A 16,212-nucleotide genomic window follows, 5' to 3' on the forward strand; every position below is an offset into this window, starting at 1 on the left:
GGTCTTCTGTAGTTTCTTCCTCCAAGGAACATTTTTCAACACTAACTTTGTCTCCTTGATGATCCACCAATAAGCCTGAGAGATATAGCAGTGTTGCCTGGAAAACTTTCAACACTTCTCCTCTTGACAATCCAATTTCAACTCTAAACAGCCAGGTTCAACTCTGAACTGAATTAGACAGCCTTTTATAGAGGCAGCATATTTCCTTTGCCCACAGCAAGAGTGCGATTCTCTGAGGCACTAATAATATATGTTTTATCCGAGTACATAAACGATGCTGAAGGATAGCCTTCTTATCAAGTTTCCCAACACAATTACCAGCTGTCTTGGTGTAATAGAACAGAGGTTCTTGTTGCTTCCCACTGGCAGTAAAATGTACATTTTTCAGTTTTATCACAACCATGTCAGCCTACCTAGCCAGGCAAACACGCACCAAAATAAGCTGCCTTGACCTAATATAATCAGTTACAGCTCACTATGCAACTATCCTGATTACACTGGCTAAGTCTCCGCAAACAAGTAAGAAATGGAATTAGGATTGTCTCCCCACCCCCTTTGGCAAAGTGGCTATGCCTCAAAACAACCTCAAGGCGAGCAGAAAGCCAACATCTTAAAATAAAATAAAATCTCAAGGCGAGCAGAAAGCCAACATCGTAAAAAAATATTTTAAAAAATCCAGCATGCAGATGCAGGGAAATAAACTAAATCGCTGGAATGATAAAATGGCAGCACTTCCACAGTTCCTTTTTTTCCTTTGCATTTCTGTCCGTAAAACAAAAACAGTAACTTTCAGTTCCTTATCTCAGCCTCCTTCTGCTATTTTATGATAAAAAACTACACGCCATTAAAGGCGCTTTAATGGTACTTAGTGGAAGTCAATTCTGGAGCGTCTTATAAGAGAGTTTCCTGCTTATGCAATGGAAAGGCTGCGGTGTATTTATTAGGGTAGATTTGAAGCTGCTCTTGCACTGAGCTGAAGGCACTTTGCTTTGTGCAAGGTACCCCTTCCCTGCTTTAAAGGTAAAGGGACCCCTGACCATTAGGTCCAGTCATGACCGACTCTGGGGTTGCGGCACTCATCTCGCGTTATTGGCCGAGGGAGCCGGCATACCGCTTCCGGGTCATGTGACCAGCATGACTAAGCCACTTCTGGCGAACCAGAGCAGCGCACGGAAACGCCGTTTACCTTCCCGCTGTAGCGGTCCCTATTTATCTACTTGCACTTTGACGTGCTTTCGAGCTGCTAGGTTGGCAGGAGCTGGGACCGAGCAACGGGAGCTCACCCCGTCGCGGGGATTCGAATTGCCAACCTTCTGGTCAGCAAGCCCTAGGCTCAGTGGTTTAACCCACAGCGCCACCCGCGTCCCAGCTTTACAACAACCTTATTTCCCTGCTGTAGCCTCCTATACCGCTTTCCACAGCTTTTTAGTGGGCTCAGACAGCAGTAGTGGAAAGACGGGTGCAGAAAAGCCCTGTTCAGTAACTGGAAGAAAACAATCCACTATACAGGCTTGGTCTAATGAGAGTACGTAATAATTAGGCCTGATAAGACACTGTGAGTTTAAGTACAGTATCAAAGAGCTGGATTCATTTCTAACTCTTTCTCATGTTTATCAAATACTAGTGTAACATTCTCCACCAGATCCAAAATATTTGAGATGATGTAATGCAACACCAAATTATGATTGTGATATATTTCCAGCATTTTTTTTCTTTTCTTTCATTAGTTTCCTTTTAAAATATTTTTGTTTTATAAAAGGGGGGAATATAAACACTTGAAAAATTGTACAAAAATATGTGCACGGAAAAATATATATACAGTGGTGCCTCGCTAGATGAATTTAATTCGTTCCACGGGTCTTTTCTTACAACGAAAAATTCATCTAGCGAATCCCATAGGAATGCATTGAATTTTTTTTTTTTGCCCATAGGAACGCATTAATTGAATTTCAATGCATTCCTATGGGATTCGCTAGACGATTTTTTCGTAAAACGAATTCGTCTAGCGAGGCAACCTCCACTAGAAAAAACCTTTCGTTAAGCAGAAATTTCGTTAAGCAGGGCATTCGTTAAGCGAGGCACCACTGTATATTCCATTCCCATTGTAAGCATACGTATTTCTTATTCTCAACAAGAGAGATACAGAGTACAGTACCAAACAAAATGAGTTCTGCATAGGAAGCAGCACCACCGAAAGGTATTTGTTAAACCATCAATGTACATTTGGAGGCTCACCATCGTCAAGAACAATAAATGACAACATGACACGAGGTCTCAGAGCAAGAGACTGCTATGGTAAATTTATAACTCTATGGTTCTGTAAAATCTCATATCCTAAGAAATGGCAAGTTCCAAGACTGCCAGAAAGATCATTTATTGCAAGGAGGAAGAAATGCAGCGCATATATATATATACAGTGGTACCTCTACTTACGAATTTAATGCGTTCCGAATGCACATTCGTAAGTCGAAAAAAATTGTAAGTCGAATAATAATAATAATAATAATAATAATAATAATAATAATAATAATAATTTATACCCCGCCCATCTGGCTGGGTTTCCCCAGCCACTCTGGGTGGCTTCCAACAGAAACATTAAAACACAGTAATCTATTAAACATTAAAAGCCTCCCTAAACAGGGCTGCCTTCAGATGTCTTCTAAAAATCTGGTAGCTGTTTTCCTTTTTGACATCTGATGGGAGGGTGTTCCACAGGGCAGGCGCCACCACCAAGAAGGCCCTCTGCCTGGTTCCCTGCAACTTGGCTTCTCGCAATGAGGGAACTGTCAGAAGGCCCTCGGAGCTGGACCTCAGTGTACGGGCAGAATGATGGGGGTGGAGACGCTCCTTTAGGTATACATAGGAATGCATTGGGATAAAATTTGTAAGTCGAAGCAACCCCATCTAAAAATTTGTAAGTAGAAACAATCCTATCTAAACCGCATCCAAGATGGCGGACGGAGCTCCATTTGTAAGTAGAAACATTCGTAAGTAGAGGTACCACTGTATATGTGTGTGTACACACACACACACACACACACACATACATCAGATTAATTTTAATTTGAGTTTCCCCCCAAATAGGGGCATGAATGGAGCTCACACTACTACTCTGTGCTAATTAAAAACAACTTTTTAGGTAGGTACCTTCATGGAACTATGAGGTGCACACACAAAGACATTACTTATACCCTGTTTCTCATATTTTAAGACATACCCATAAAATAAGCCATAGCAGGATTTTTAAGCATTCAAGGAATATAAGCCATACCCCGAAAGTAAGACATAGTGATAGGCGCAGCAGCAATGTTGGCCGCGGCAGGAGGAAGAGGAAAAAAATAAGACATCCCTTGAAAATAAGCCATAGTGTGTTTTTTTGTGGAAAAAATAAATATAAAACGTGTCTTATAATATGAGAAACACGGTACTAGGTATAACTTTATTAAATTTTCTGTTTTATAATTTAGAACATTCATTGAAACAACCTTAAAATGCCAATGACTTCCCTTCTTCTCTTTCCATGGTTCATTTTACATATGATAAATCCCTGCATATTTTACATAAACTAAACCATTCAGAATTTCATAATTACATCCATCAAAACTTGTTTACACTGTTGGGTTTATCTTAACACTGCCAACATTTTCAAGTGCACACAATTCCCCCCCATATATTCAACAAACATTTTCGAATCTTCTTTAAATGTATGTTCTTCTTGTTCTCTTATTCTATACTAGCTTTAACTGTAAGCCACTTTTAAGTACCTGCACCCACAAAAAGAGGTGGACATAAAATTACAAAAAATAAATTAGGCATTTCAATCCAAAATAGTTCTGCTTGCATACACTTTTCGTATAGCATTCCCTTAATGTCTAAGACATAGGTAGGCAACCTAAGGCTCCGGGGCTGGATGAGGCCCAATCACCTTCTCAATCCGACCCGCGGACGGTCCGGGAATCAGCATGGTTTTACATGAGTAGAATGTGTCCTTTTATTTAAAATGCGACTCTGGGTTATTTGTGGGGCATAGAAATTCGTTCATCCCTGACCCCTGCTCTAAGAAATAAGCTGCTTTTCAAAATGACCAGGAGCCTGTCTCTTGCAGCAGCGAACTGTTGCAGCAAAACTAAAGCAAGCTCAAGTAGGGTACATTATTTCCTCAGTGCCTGGCTGCATTGCATCCAAGAGGCCGTAGCAGGGCTAGGGGAGGTCCATTTCATTGTGAACAAGGAGATGTACAAATAGCACGAAACTGTTAATCGCTGAAGACTTTAAAAAGAACAGGATACCTTGAGTTGTCTGAAGGAATATGCAACGTAGTAAAAGCACAGGGGACAGTCCTTGAGAAGGCAAAAACCCTGGCTGAGGAAGTGGCTAATTGTGCCAAAAGGTAATAAAATCCCCTGCTAATTTAAGTTACAAAGTATTGTACCAGGCTATAGCAGCCTTAGTTTGCCTACCCATGGTCCACACACGCACACCAACCAGTCTTTATAAATGCTTATGGTTGGCCACTATTGCTGAGCCTCATTTATGTTTGTGGCGACCAATTAAGAACCATTAAAAACGTGGTTTTAACAATGTGTCACTGATGTGAATTGCGTATTCGTTTGTGTGTTTCGGGGGGAAATAAAAATAAATAGCGCTGACACGTTGGGGGGAGGGATATGGCAACTAACTGTTCTGTTTTGGTGCTTGTACCCCAGTTCCAGGAGCCATGTGGTGAATAGCTTTTCTATCCAACTGGTTGTAGCAAGTTGGACTTCTCCCTGCCCCCACTTAAAATGAGTTTGCTGCCCTTGCTTCATGGCACTGGCTACCACTGACTGTGGCAAGGAAACTCAGGGTGGTCACAGTGCGTCACATGGAAAATTCTCTTAGAACAGGAGTTCTCGAACTATGGTCTCGGAGCTGGCCCACGGGGCACCTGTGGATTTGTGGTTGAATATGCGGCACTCATCTCGCTCTATAGGCCGAGGGAGCCGGCGTTTGTCCGCAGACAGCTTCCGGGTCATGTGGCCAGCATGACAAAGCTGCTTCTGGCGAACCAGAGCAGCGCACAGAAACGCCATTTACCTTCCTGCCGGAGTGGTCCCTATTTATCTACTTGCACTTTGATGTGCTTTCGAACTGCTAAGTGGACAGGAGCTGGGACCGAGCAACAGGAGCTCACCCCGTCGCAGGGATTCGAACCGCCTACCTTCTGATCAGCAAGCCCGGACCTGATGGTCAGGGGCGCCTTTACCTTTTGAATTATGGTGCTGGAGGAGACTCTTGAGAGTCCCATGGACTGCTAGAAGATCAAACCTATCCATTCTTAAGGAAATCAGCCCTGAGTGCTCACTGGAAGGACAGATCGTGAAGCTGAGGCTCCAATACTTTGGCCACCTCATGAGAAGAGAAGAATCCTTGGAAAAGACCCTGATGTTGGGAAAGATTGAGGGCACTAGGAGAAGGGGATGACAGAGGACAAGATGGCTGGACAGTGTTCTCGAAGCTACGAACATGAGTTTGACCAAACTGCGGGAGGCAGTGCAAGACAGGAGTGCCTGGCGTGCTATGGTCCATGGGGTCACGAAGAGTCGGACACGACTAAACGACTAAACAACAACATGGGAGGCATATCGGTTGCATTAAATATCTGTATTGATTTTAATTGCATTTTAGTGTTTCTTCTGTTTCTTCTCTCGCATTTTATGGTGTCACAATTTGAATTCCATTAATTTCAGGCTTAATATAATAACATGCAACACATAAGAAATAAAAAAGCAATTTAAAAAGCATACAGCATTTAACCCAATGCGTTGCCATAGTTACAACAGGGAGAAACATCGTGAGTGGTCGACCAAGTACTCTCAACAATTTTCAAGTGGCCTGGGCGTGTGAGAGTGTGTTTTGGAACCATTCTCCTAGAGATAATGTGATGGGGAGAGAGAGGTATAAGTATGGCTATTTTATTTCCAGCAGCATCCCCCTTGGTGGGAACAAAGTTTAGCTTGGCTCTAAGGCCGTACTAGGAAAACTCGGTGGAACACAAATGTATTAAGAATGAAGTACTTTGCAATGTTAATACAGGGTCATTTGAAATATTAAGGGCACCCCAACTTTGACATTTGAAAGGTACTTTTCCAAGCTACAACTCATACAATTTCCATACCAGAAAGACTATTCCTTTCAAGTAGTATTCTGGTGCATTGTATGACTATACAAGGTTGCTTTCATAAGAGGCGAGAAGAAAACATTGGCTCATGTTCTTGAAAGGCATTTGGACTGCATGAGAAATCTGTCATTAAGGCAGTGGCATTGTTCAAAAGAATTCTGTTGGTGGCATTTGGCTAGGTCTCTCTAGTGATGAATCATGCAATTGAGTATGCATATTCCCCCGTTTCCTCTGAATAATGCTATATTAAAATGTATACAGGCTGACTCAAAATTAGTTCTGGCAGTTTCAAAAGGCAGAAGACCAAGCCTTACATGCAAAAAGCAGCAAGCCAAAGAATTTAAAACAACTGAGAGGCAGGAAAGAACATATATGTGCAGATTTTTTAAAAGCCGGGTTTGTCAAAAATAAAAGAAACTAAATCTGTTTCAATCATTTTGACAATGTTTTTAAGACTTTAACTTTACTGTGGACTTTGGGTCTACAGTTAGAATGAGGAAGGAATTTATCATTCAAAACTCATTTCCAGGTCATTAGGTTCATATCATTAGTCACCCGTGACTTTTTCTCTGAAGCCAGTTTCCATTATTATTTCTCCTTTCTCATGGTGCTTTTTTATACCCATCCCATTCATAATAGTCTTCTGTTTAATCTATCATATAAGCTTTCATGAGTCCAAGGGCTTATTTCAGATGGAATGCAATCAATGAATGCCTCACTTGCATGTATGTTTCTGCCCAATTGTCCCCCAACTCAAAGGCAATAGGATACACATCACAATTCATACATACAGTGGAACCTTGGTTTACAAACACCTCGGTTTACGAATTTTTGATTGTTGTAATTGCCAGTGAACTGCATAAATGCTCTTACACTGAAGCAGTGCTGCACAGTCCACTCCTACTACAACAACTATACTATACGAAGCAAGTGGATATTTCCCCCATTTTACAAATGTAGAACTAAGGCTGGAAAACTGTGACTTGATCAAGGCCATCTAGTAAGCACAATGACTCATAGAATCATAGTTGGGTGGAATTGTAATTTATACCTCATACATAGTAGTCCTAAGTTCATCCACTGAGTACATGTAGATTTTGAACAGAGAAGTGCAGACGCTTTGGGATAAAAGCACTGGTAGAAAAGCAACAAAAATTATAATTGCTCCCACTAGTTGGTTCAATAAATATACAATGGTTTGATTGAGAAGACATCACCTGCAATGCAAAGTCATAAAACTGTTCTATCAATGCAGTGTCAGAATTCTAGCGTTTATATAATTGGTAAAGCTTTCCAAAGAACACAGCAAGGGACATTTAAGCAATTAGTTAGAAGTTCATGATTTGCATTATTCTTCTTTGGTAGGAAGAAAGGGGCGGAGATAGGTAGAACTTTACCAAGGTTAGGGATAGGATTTGGAATTCAGGTGTCACAAAGTGACCCCCCCCTACACACCTGTGCATGGTTGGCAGAGATGCAGACACTGTTTCCCTGGAAGTTGAATTATTTTCAGCACCAACCAATATACAATTATAGCTATCTTTTAGGATAAAGACTGAAGATAAAATGTAACCATGAATAACTTTAAGGAATATTTTGAGAATGAAAGAATGTCAACATGTTATTTTAGTTCTTTAAATACTTGACCTTTCCCATGCAAATATGCAATGAGAAAACACACAGGTTTGTGATAGCATCCATAGACTAAACAATATTAATTATATTTGTCTTGTTGTGTGAATATGGCTTCCCACAAAAAGATAGCAGACTAATGATTAACTTGTATACTTTCAGTTTTGCATGTTCTGTTTCAGCAAAATATATTTAACGTATTCCAGCTGACCTGAGATCCCTGGTTATAAACTCATGCAGCTGTTCAGTGTGAACGAATCTGACAAAGTGTAAACAAAAATTAATCAATACTTATTTTTATAACCAAGAGAGAAACTGCCTAAACAACGGTCTTAGAAAATAACTGTTTCAACGTGCAGCTGCTTAACTGTACAAAAGAGAACCATCTCAAGCAAATTAATAATATGTGTGAATACACTACACCCATCAAAGGTAGCTGGTGTTGGCAGCCATGAAATTAGGTATTCACTTACCAAAAAGTTGGGGTACTCTAACAATGCAATTTGTGTGGCGCAGGCATGAAGCCCAGAAGCTATTTAACTTGCATCAGTCGCTCTCTCTGACTGAATAAGCCCATCATCCCAAAATCTATTAAAAATGTACAGAATCAAATTATTTCAGATGTCAGCTGATGACTGAGCACTGAGCCCAACTAAGATAGGAAGTTTTTGAAATTGCCATTCTAAGGCTATAGCAGGTGCCATTCTGCTTACTGTAAATCTAATTATAGGAGATAATTAGAGGATAGGGACATCAACCGAGTCAAGGAGACATTCACACATCAGAATAAGATTCTGATCCTATCCCCAAACCAGAAAACCACTGATCTATGTGATTCCTTTATTTTCTAAAATTTGGACCAGATTCAGGAGTGGTTCGGTTGCATTGATTGAATATCCACATCTGTTATGAGACAGGCATAAAATTTTATCTGCACTTTTTAATTAAAAGAAGTGTTCTCCCCCATCCTTTTGCTTATTACTGTACTGGCCCGAATATAAGCCACACACACACCCCACATTCCAACTGTGAAAAGTTAAAGCACAGCTTAAATTCGCAACCTTACAAAAATAGGCTTTTGCGATGTCGCTGCTAAAACACAGTCATACGGTAAAATGGAACGGGTGTGAGTGCCTGCGGAATTTTAAGGGAGCGGCTTATATTCAGGTATTGTCTCTCCCCCCCCCCCAATTTTTTTTAAAGGTGCGGCTTATACTCAGGCCAATACGGTACTAACGTTAAACAGAGTTGCAGTAAATGTGTATGTGTTCAAAGACCTAGAAAAGCTTGACACAGGTCACAGGACCTGCCCTTTCACATGCAGAATAACCACAACACCTGTCTAGGCCAACATACCAAAGCCCAAAGAACCTCATCAGAAGGCAATTGTTTGACAGAAGCTTGGAGGATTCCCCTTTCCTAATTGTTGCCTAGTGTAGCAACGGTTGTCGGTACATGACGCTCAGGAAGAAGAATTGGTGGCATCCATTGTTTTCTATCAAAAGAAGAAGAAACCCTAAATGCTTGATGCCAGCAAAAGAAATGGCAAATATTGCTGACTTGTGAGAACTTCCAATGCCAGTATTTTCATTTTATTTATAAAAATGTTTACATGCTGCTAACTTGTGCCGAAAACATCTAAGCAGGATACAGCAAATATAAATATGCTTGTCAAGAGGGAAGTGTCTGAACCATGTTTTGGAATAATGTGCTCCCTGCCATGGAAACAGTTACCAAAAGATATTGCAGCAGAAGCTCTGAACTGTGGCATTGATACAAATGATCCAGGTCTTCATGACTCACAACAAAACACACTGCTGTTCCTTGCTGCGTTCATATTCGCTTCCAAGTCTTGTGATATGTTTTCTGAACGTTTGCAATGCAAGCGTGCAAAGAAGACAAGATGGGAGCGCCAGGGTGGATTTCCAAACCTGAGACACTGGTGATAGCATTTGTAAAAGTGTTTTCTGTTCCACACAGAGGGACATTAAATAAGAAAGATTTAAATGGTGTGCGACGAGATGGGGCAGGAAGGAGGGTTTGGATCAGCACTGGATAAAACTGCTTTGTGATCAGTGAAATCAGAGTTTTGTGATTCACTAGAGTTGAACTCTGCAGAGTAACTCTGATTGTGTGCAAGGAGCATTAACAAAAGGATATGGTATTAATTAGAAGATGCGATCATTCCTGGGGGTAAAATGCAAATTGGATCCGTGAAATGGCAGATAACATTCAGCAAACATAAAGCAATGCATACTGTGTTGTTTGTTCTGTATAGACGCCAAATCGGCTTTAACTACATAGTTTAAAGACCGTGGGAGTCACAGTGGAAATCTGCTTTTCGCTGCTGCACTGAAGGCAGAAAATGCAATAATTTGGAGTGGAAAGGGAGGGAATGGAAGGCATAATTTGTTTGATGTTGGTTCTCCCTTTCTGCAAATATATGGATTCAACACTCAGTTCAACTAAAAACAATACCTACATCATACTCATACAAGACTCACTGAAATCAATGGGTTAAGTATGAGTTTGACTACTAACATTTGATATCACCACTTACATCTTTTCAACTCCCAAAGTTAAACAAAATCCACAATTTCCCCCCAAAAAATATCAAAACAACTTTTTGCCACGATGGTTAACTAGAACATCCTTATGTAAGTTAGAAGCATCAATTTACAAGAATTTACAGTGGAAGCTTCAGAATATAATAATAATATAATAATAATAATTCATTATTTATACCCCGCCCATCTGGCTGGGTTTCCCCAGCCACTCTGGGCGGCTTCCAACAGAAAAATGAAATGAAATAATCTATTAAACATTAAAAGCATCCCTAAACAGGGCTGCCTTCAGATGGTAATGATACCAATGAGTGAGAGCCTTGTGTATCTTATAGTACATACTGATACACTGTTCAGTGCTTTGAGATCTGTTGAGTATATTGAGAGAGTGGAAAATTCTAGTTTGGCATTAGTTAAGACACTGGACACTAGGAATGACAGAAGATTACTCTTAGACGGGTTTGTTTAACATTGAGGATGTTTTTGCTGCCCTAGGCTCCTTTGGGAGGAAGAACTGTATACAAATTAAATACAGAAAATAAATATTTCATGGAACAGCGAATTCTGAAAGTGCACTACATCAAATACGCAACAAAGTAAGTCAAACACACACATTTCAAAAATTTCAAACACATTTCAAAAAAAACTTAAATTCTTAATGCTCTGGTATATTTAAAAGTTGTGGTTGCATAGTTGTAACTCTCAAAGCACCACAGAAGTTGATTTTGGACATTGCCTTTGATACAACAAAGGAGCATGGCAAAAACTCAGTGGCCGGGTTTTAAAAGCAAAATAAATGCAGAGCATTTTGCCTCTTTCAAGCATATCTAACTCCCAATTGTGAAATAATTTGCCCTTCCCACAGCTGAATTAACACCCACTACACACACACACAACCAATTAATGAAGCTGTTATTAAAAGTAAAATGCCACCTGTAAAAATATGTATAACCCTACAACCAGAATAAGGTAATAATTATGTAATTAACTGGCACTGAAATGAGTAAACATAGCATAAAGTTATACAGTTACACAAGAGACACTCAGTGTCCTTTAGTAGTATTCTATAGCTGAGGATATTTTGCTTCCACTGGGTTTAAAGCAGGCACCCCCAACCTGCGGCCCTCCAGATGTTTTGGCCTACAACTCCCATGATCCCTAGCTAACAGAACCAGTGGTCAGGGATGATGGGAATTGTAGTCCAAAACATATGGAGGGCCGAAGTTTGGGGATGCCTGGTTTAAAGAGTTCCAAAACCCTTTGGAAGCTTCCCTTGCTTTTAAACTTCCTCTTCCTTTGGCAATCTTGTCTGCCACAGGAATGCAACTGTTACAGTACAGTAGTTTTTGCCCCCACAGTAAAGCGTTCCCGACAGGTCCCTAAACCCGTATTTGTGATTGAGAGTCAGTGTCATGAAGGAGATGGCCGGATTCTGAGGAGCTCAGGGAGTTGGAGCTGGGCAACCCTAGGCCGCAGGTATTTGATTCACTGGACCAGTTATGGTCAAAAGAGCCATTCTGGGAAGAAAAGGATAACTTGCGTGCCCCCAACTAATTGCCAACTTTCATTATTGCTATCCAGGCAAGTCCAAACATGATGACTGGGGTTGGGCACTTCATAAACAGGGCGATGCCATGAAGCTACTGCAGGTCAGATGCTAAGGAGGAATAGGTGCTGCTCAGGGAGTTGGAGATGGGCGGCCCTGGGCAGGGCCCCCAAGAAACATCTCGGCGAGGAGGAATGGAGAGCTGGATCCAAGGTAGGGGCTGAGCAGGTTGGCAGAGGACTGTTCCAGCCCTGTGACACTGGACATCCCTAGGCAGATGCCTCCTCCTCCTCCTGTCAGTGAGGATGCCCCTCTTTCAGGAAGGCAACTGAGAGTTAATTGAGTGCTGACCACTTGCCACACTAAGAGCTGTGCTTACCCCACTCTTCAAAAGGAAGGTCCAGGGAGCATGTGGCTTATCAAATCAACATTATCTGCTTGCACACAGCCATGTCTCTATACCTGGCCCTCTATACAAGATACCTGCTGCATCTTGAAACCTGTGCTTTGGCTATGCACCAATCTGAGTCATGCATCAAAGCCTTTAGCAGAAACTGTGCAGGGAGTTCCAAGTTCTTCATCCAACATTGAGGGCCACGACAGACAGCCAAGACTCTCCTGAAATGTGTACACACATGTGAGGACGTGTGGTTTGTTCACACACATCTCTGCTGTGTGTGGGGGGGGGGGGAACGACACAGCAGTGTAACAGTGGCAGAAAACATTACCATGAAAACTATGAAGCGCCTTGCTGCTTTGCATTTAAGAGGGGGCTTTTCACTCCAACTCGTAATCAAGGTTTTACACTCCTCTGCAACAGCCAACTTGGAACAGAGGTCCTGTACTCCTCTTCCAGTGTAAGTAAAACACTACCATTTGCAGGGTGGAATAATCAACTATTTGATTTTTGATGGAAAGGGCAATATTATTCTTATCAGCCCACAAGGAAACGACACCAAGGAAGGCAGCAGTTGGCCAGGCAACAAAGCAACAAACATTTTACAGGTGTCCGGAAGAGCTCGAAACCTTAACTTTTGACAGCAATATTAATGCTATTCTTCTTCTTAATGTATGAATTGTATATACTGTACAACACATGCACATTTGACCAAAAAATAAATTGCAAGTACAGTATATAAGGAATGAGTTTGCACATCACAATGAATAACCAAACTAGATGGATCGCAAGCTGCTGAGGGAGGGCTTCCTCCCACACTCTTCAAACAACTTAAAATTGCTATAGGCACCTATCTTTCCCCCTCCATAAAGGTAAAGGGACCCCTGACCATCAGGTCCAGTTGTGACCGACTCTGGGGTTGCGGCGCTCAACTCACATTATTGGCCAAGGGAGACGGCATTCAGCTTCCAGGTCATGTGGCCAGCATGACAAAGCCGTTTCTGGCGAACCAGAGCAGCGCACGGAAACGCCATTTACCTTCCTGCTGTATCGGTACCTATTTATCTACTTGCACTCTGACGTGCTTTCGAACTGCTAGGTTGGCAGGAGCTGGGACCAAGCAATGGGAGCTCACCCCGTCGCAGGGATTCGAACCACCAACCTTCTGATCGGCAAGCCCTCGGCTCTGTGGTTTATTAGCCAAGACATCACAGCTGTTTTTAATCAAAGAATGGATGTTGGAAGATAAAACCATATAATTCTGCAGTCTTAAAACCAACAGCTACTATACAGACTCTGTTTTTGTTTTTTAAATAGAAACAGCTTTTAAAAATCTACAAAATTGCCTGACATGTTTCCTACTGGTATTTTTCATTTCCTTCACCCTCCATTATTTTCCAAAGTTACAATCCAGCAATGTCAAAGGGAATCTGTTTCCTATACAGACCAGGAAAGTTGGAGTGATCAAGTAAGAGGATGGAGAGCTAAAGAGCCTCACTGGCTTCTGTTACTGAAACTGCACATTTCATTTCTCCTTCCCACCCCAGATAAAAAGTTCCGCTGCCCCAGATCTCCCCTTCTCCAACAATCCACACAATCTTTCATTCTTAAGAAGCAGACTAGCAGCTGGAAAACAAGTTCCATGCTGCAAAAGAGAAAGAGCAAAAAACAAACCGTAACAAAATTATATGCACTAGGGCTACAATAATTACACCTTAGCTGAAGCACAACAGGCACCTGAGGGAAATCTCATCCCTTTAACCATATTTTGAAGGTGCATTACTTAAACACCGACTCCCACCCCCCCAAAAAAATTATTAAAAAAAATACACACCATCGGCAAGGTGGCAGAAAGGCCTCTTCTTGTCCACGAGGAAAGAGTTCACATCTTTCTACCTCAGACTGCAACTACAGCCTAAACAGATAATTATTAAAACATTTCATTAATATTATTTTAATAGAAACGGTGAAAATAATGGGGAGGGGGTGGATTACACCCCTGGCCTTCAAAACTCTTAATATCCCAACCGATCCACCCCGTTTTGATAGGCTTGCACTTTGGTTTCATTCGTATCTGGGAAGGGAATTTCTCAGGGTGGGTGGAAGGAAGCCCAGCCCGCCTGAAGTTTCCTGCGTAAAATTAGTTTTGGTTTTGTGGTTTAAAGGGGGGGTATTTTGAGAGAAAGATAAAGAGGCCGGAGTAACAACAACCCCCCCCCCAAAAAACCGCCTCCTATTCCCCCCCAACTCCGCTCTCCTTTCCTCCCCACTCCCGCCAGGCACCAAACCCTCCGCGGCGCCCCCAAACTCGCCCCACCGGGGAAGCGAAAGCGCAGTAAGGCGCCCGGGAGCAACGCCGCCCCTGAAGAAGGACGGCAAGCGAATACCTCGGAAAACGGGAGTGTGGGGAGGTGGCCACACCGACTCCCCACTCCCGCGACGGCGGCGCTGCAGGGGAAACCGAGGTTGCCCTCAGGCTCCCCCCGCTACATACAGGCAAGGAGGAAGTAGCCGAGGATGAAACGACGCCAGCTGCTTTGCGCGCGCCGCCGAGCCTCCGAGCGCGCCCGGGTGGGTCCGCCTCTCACCCCGCCGCCCCGCTTCTCCCGGTCGCTTCGCCCGGCGGTGGGGGGGGCGTGGAGAACAGAGGCGCCTCCTCCGCTCGGGACCCAGACGGCGCGGGACGCGGCGAGGGCCTGCGCTCGGGAGGCGCTCGCCAGCTGCGTCACGACGCATGGGCTTTCCAGGAGAGCAGGGGCGCCGGCAGCGGCCACTCCGGGGAGGAGCCGCGGAGCGCCGGGGTGGAGCCGCGCCGCCCACGCCCGACGTCGAAGCCCGGGAGAGCGATCCGCTGGGAGAGGCGGCGCCTCGGGTGAAAGGGAACGCAAGGACGAAGCTGGGCACAGCGATCCGTTTTCGTCACCTTGCTTGATGCGCCACCGCGACCCCGATGCCTCCAAGATTTCTCGGTTGAATCGAAGGACGTCATCTTCTTTTTTAAATATGATTTATTATTAAATTTTCTTTTTTGCAATTTAAAGTACTTGAAGAGTTTGCATCTTCTGAAACGAAATGTGACCATACTGGGCTTTTGTGGCAGTTTTCCATTGTACATACATGCTGATATTTGGGCTTTGACATTACGCAGATATTATTCCGCATCCTTTCCCACAAATATTCTGAGTGTCACCGAGCAAAGGCCGCAGTTCTGACTCAGGCAAAATCTGCACTTAGTCTCTGAATTTAAGAGGGGACGGGGACCCTGCAGTTTCAGCGCTCTAAATGCCAAAGCACTTCTATAGCCAATTGCACACTAAACGAATCTGGAATAAGCGCCATTGAACACGGCGGGACTTGCTCCTGAGTAAACATGCACACAATTGCCCTGTTTATATTTCGTTAACTTGGCAAGCCCCACAAAATCTCAAAACCCGTGGTAAAACACTATAGCCTTAGAGGGTTTCCTTAATAAAAAATAGATCCTTTTCAATTTTTTAACAAATACAAAACATACGGTACATTTATCATCACTTCCCTTCCCTATTCCCCCCATACATGGTTTATTATTATTATAATATGATGCTGATGCTGTATTGTGTTTTTAATATTTGGTTGGGAGCCGCCCAGAGTGGCTGGGGAAACCCAGCCAGATGGGCGGGGTATAAATAACAACAACAACAAACACAACAACAACAACATCATCTTTTCTGCTACACATTCAATTTCCACCATTCTCGTTTTCTATCAAAATATTTCTTGCTGAATTTATTCTAATGCGGTCAACAACTTAATGTGTTTACAATGATTTTTCAGATATTCTACGTATCCTTTCCAGTCTTCCTTATACATTCTTTTCATGCTGCTCTCTTGGTCTACTCGCCACGAAACCTGTGAGTGTGTGACTCCCAGTGAA

The 16,212-nt window shown here is 42.7% G+C and overlaps 1 protein-coding gene across 2 annotated transcripts in view; it reads right to left on the minus strand.

The window, feature by feature from the left end:
* Nucleotides 1–15,100, minus strand: part of JAK2 (Janus kinase 2) — a 92,154-nt gene extending 77,054 nt beyond the window's left edge. The window contains exons 1-2 of one of the 2 annotated variants that reach the window (XM_060268854.2): nt 14,687–15,100; nt 14,134–14,214 (exon numbers count right to left, since the gene is read on the minus strand). The gene's annotated coding sequence lies outside the window, so the exon portion shown is untranslated. The remainder of the gene's footprint in view (nt 1–14,133; nt 14,215–14,686) is intronic. The other variant, XM_060268857.2, reaches the window with a different exon arrangement.
* Nucleotides 15,101–16,212: the final 1,112 nt, after the last annotated feature.

This window comes from Zootoca vivipara, chromosome 15 (assembly GCF_965207765.1).
Source record: "Zootoca vivipara chromosome 15, rZooViv2.hap1.1, whole genome shotgun sequence".
In the NCBI taxonomy this organism is placed as follows: Eukaryota; Metazoa; Chordata; class Lepidosauria; order Squamata; family Lacertidae; genus Zootoca; species Zootoca vivipara.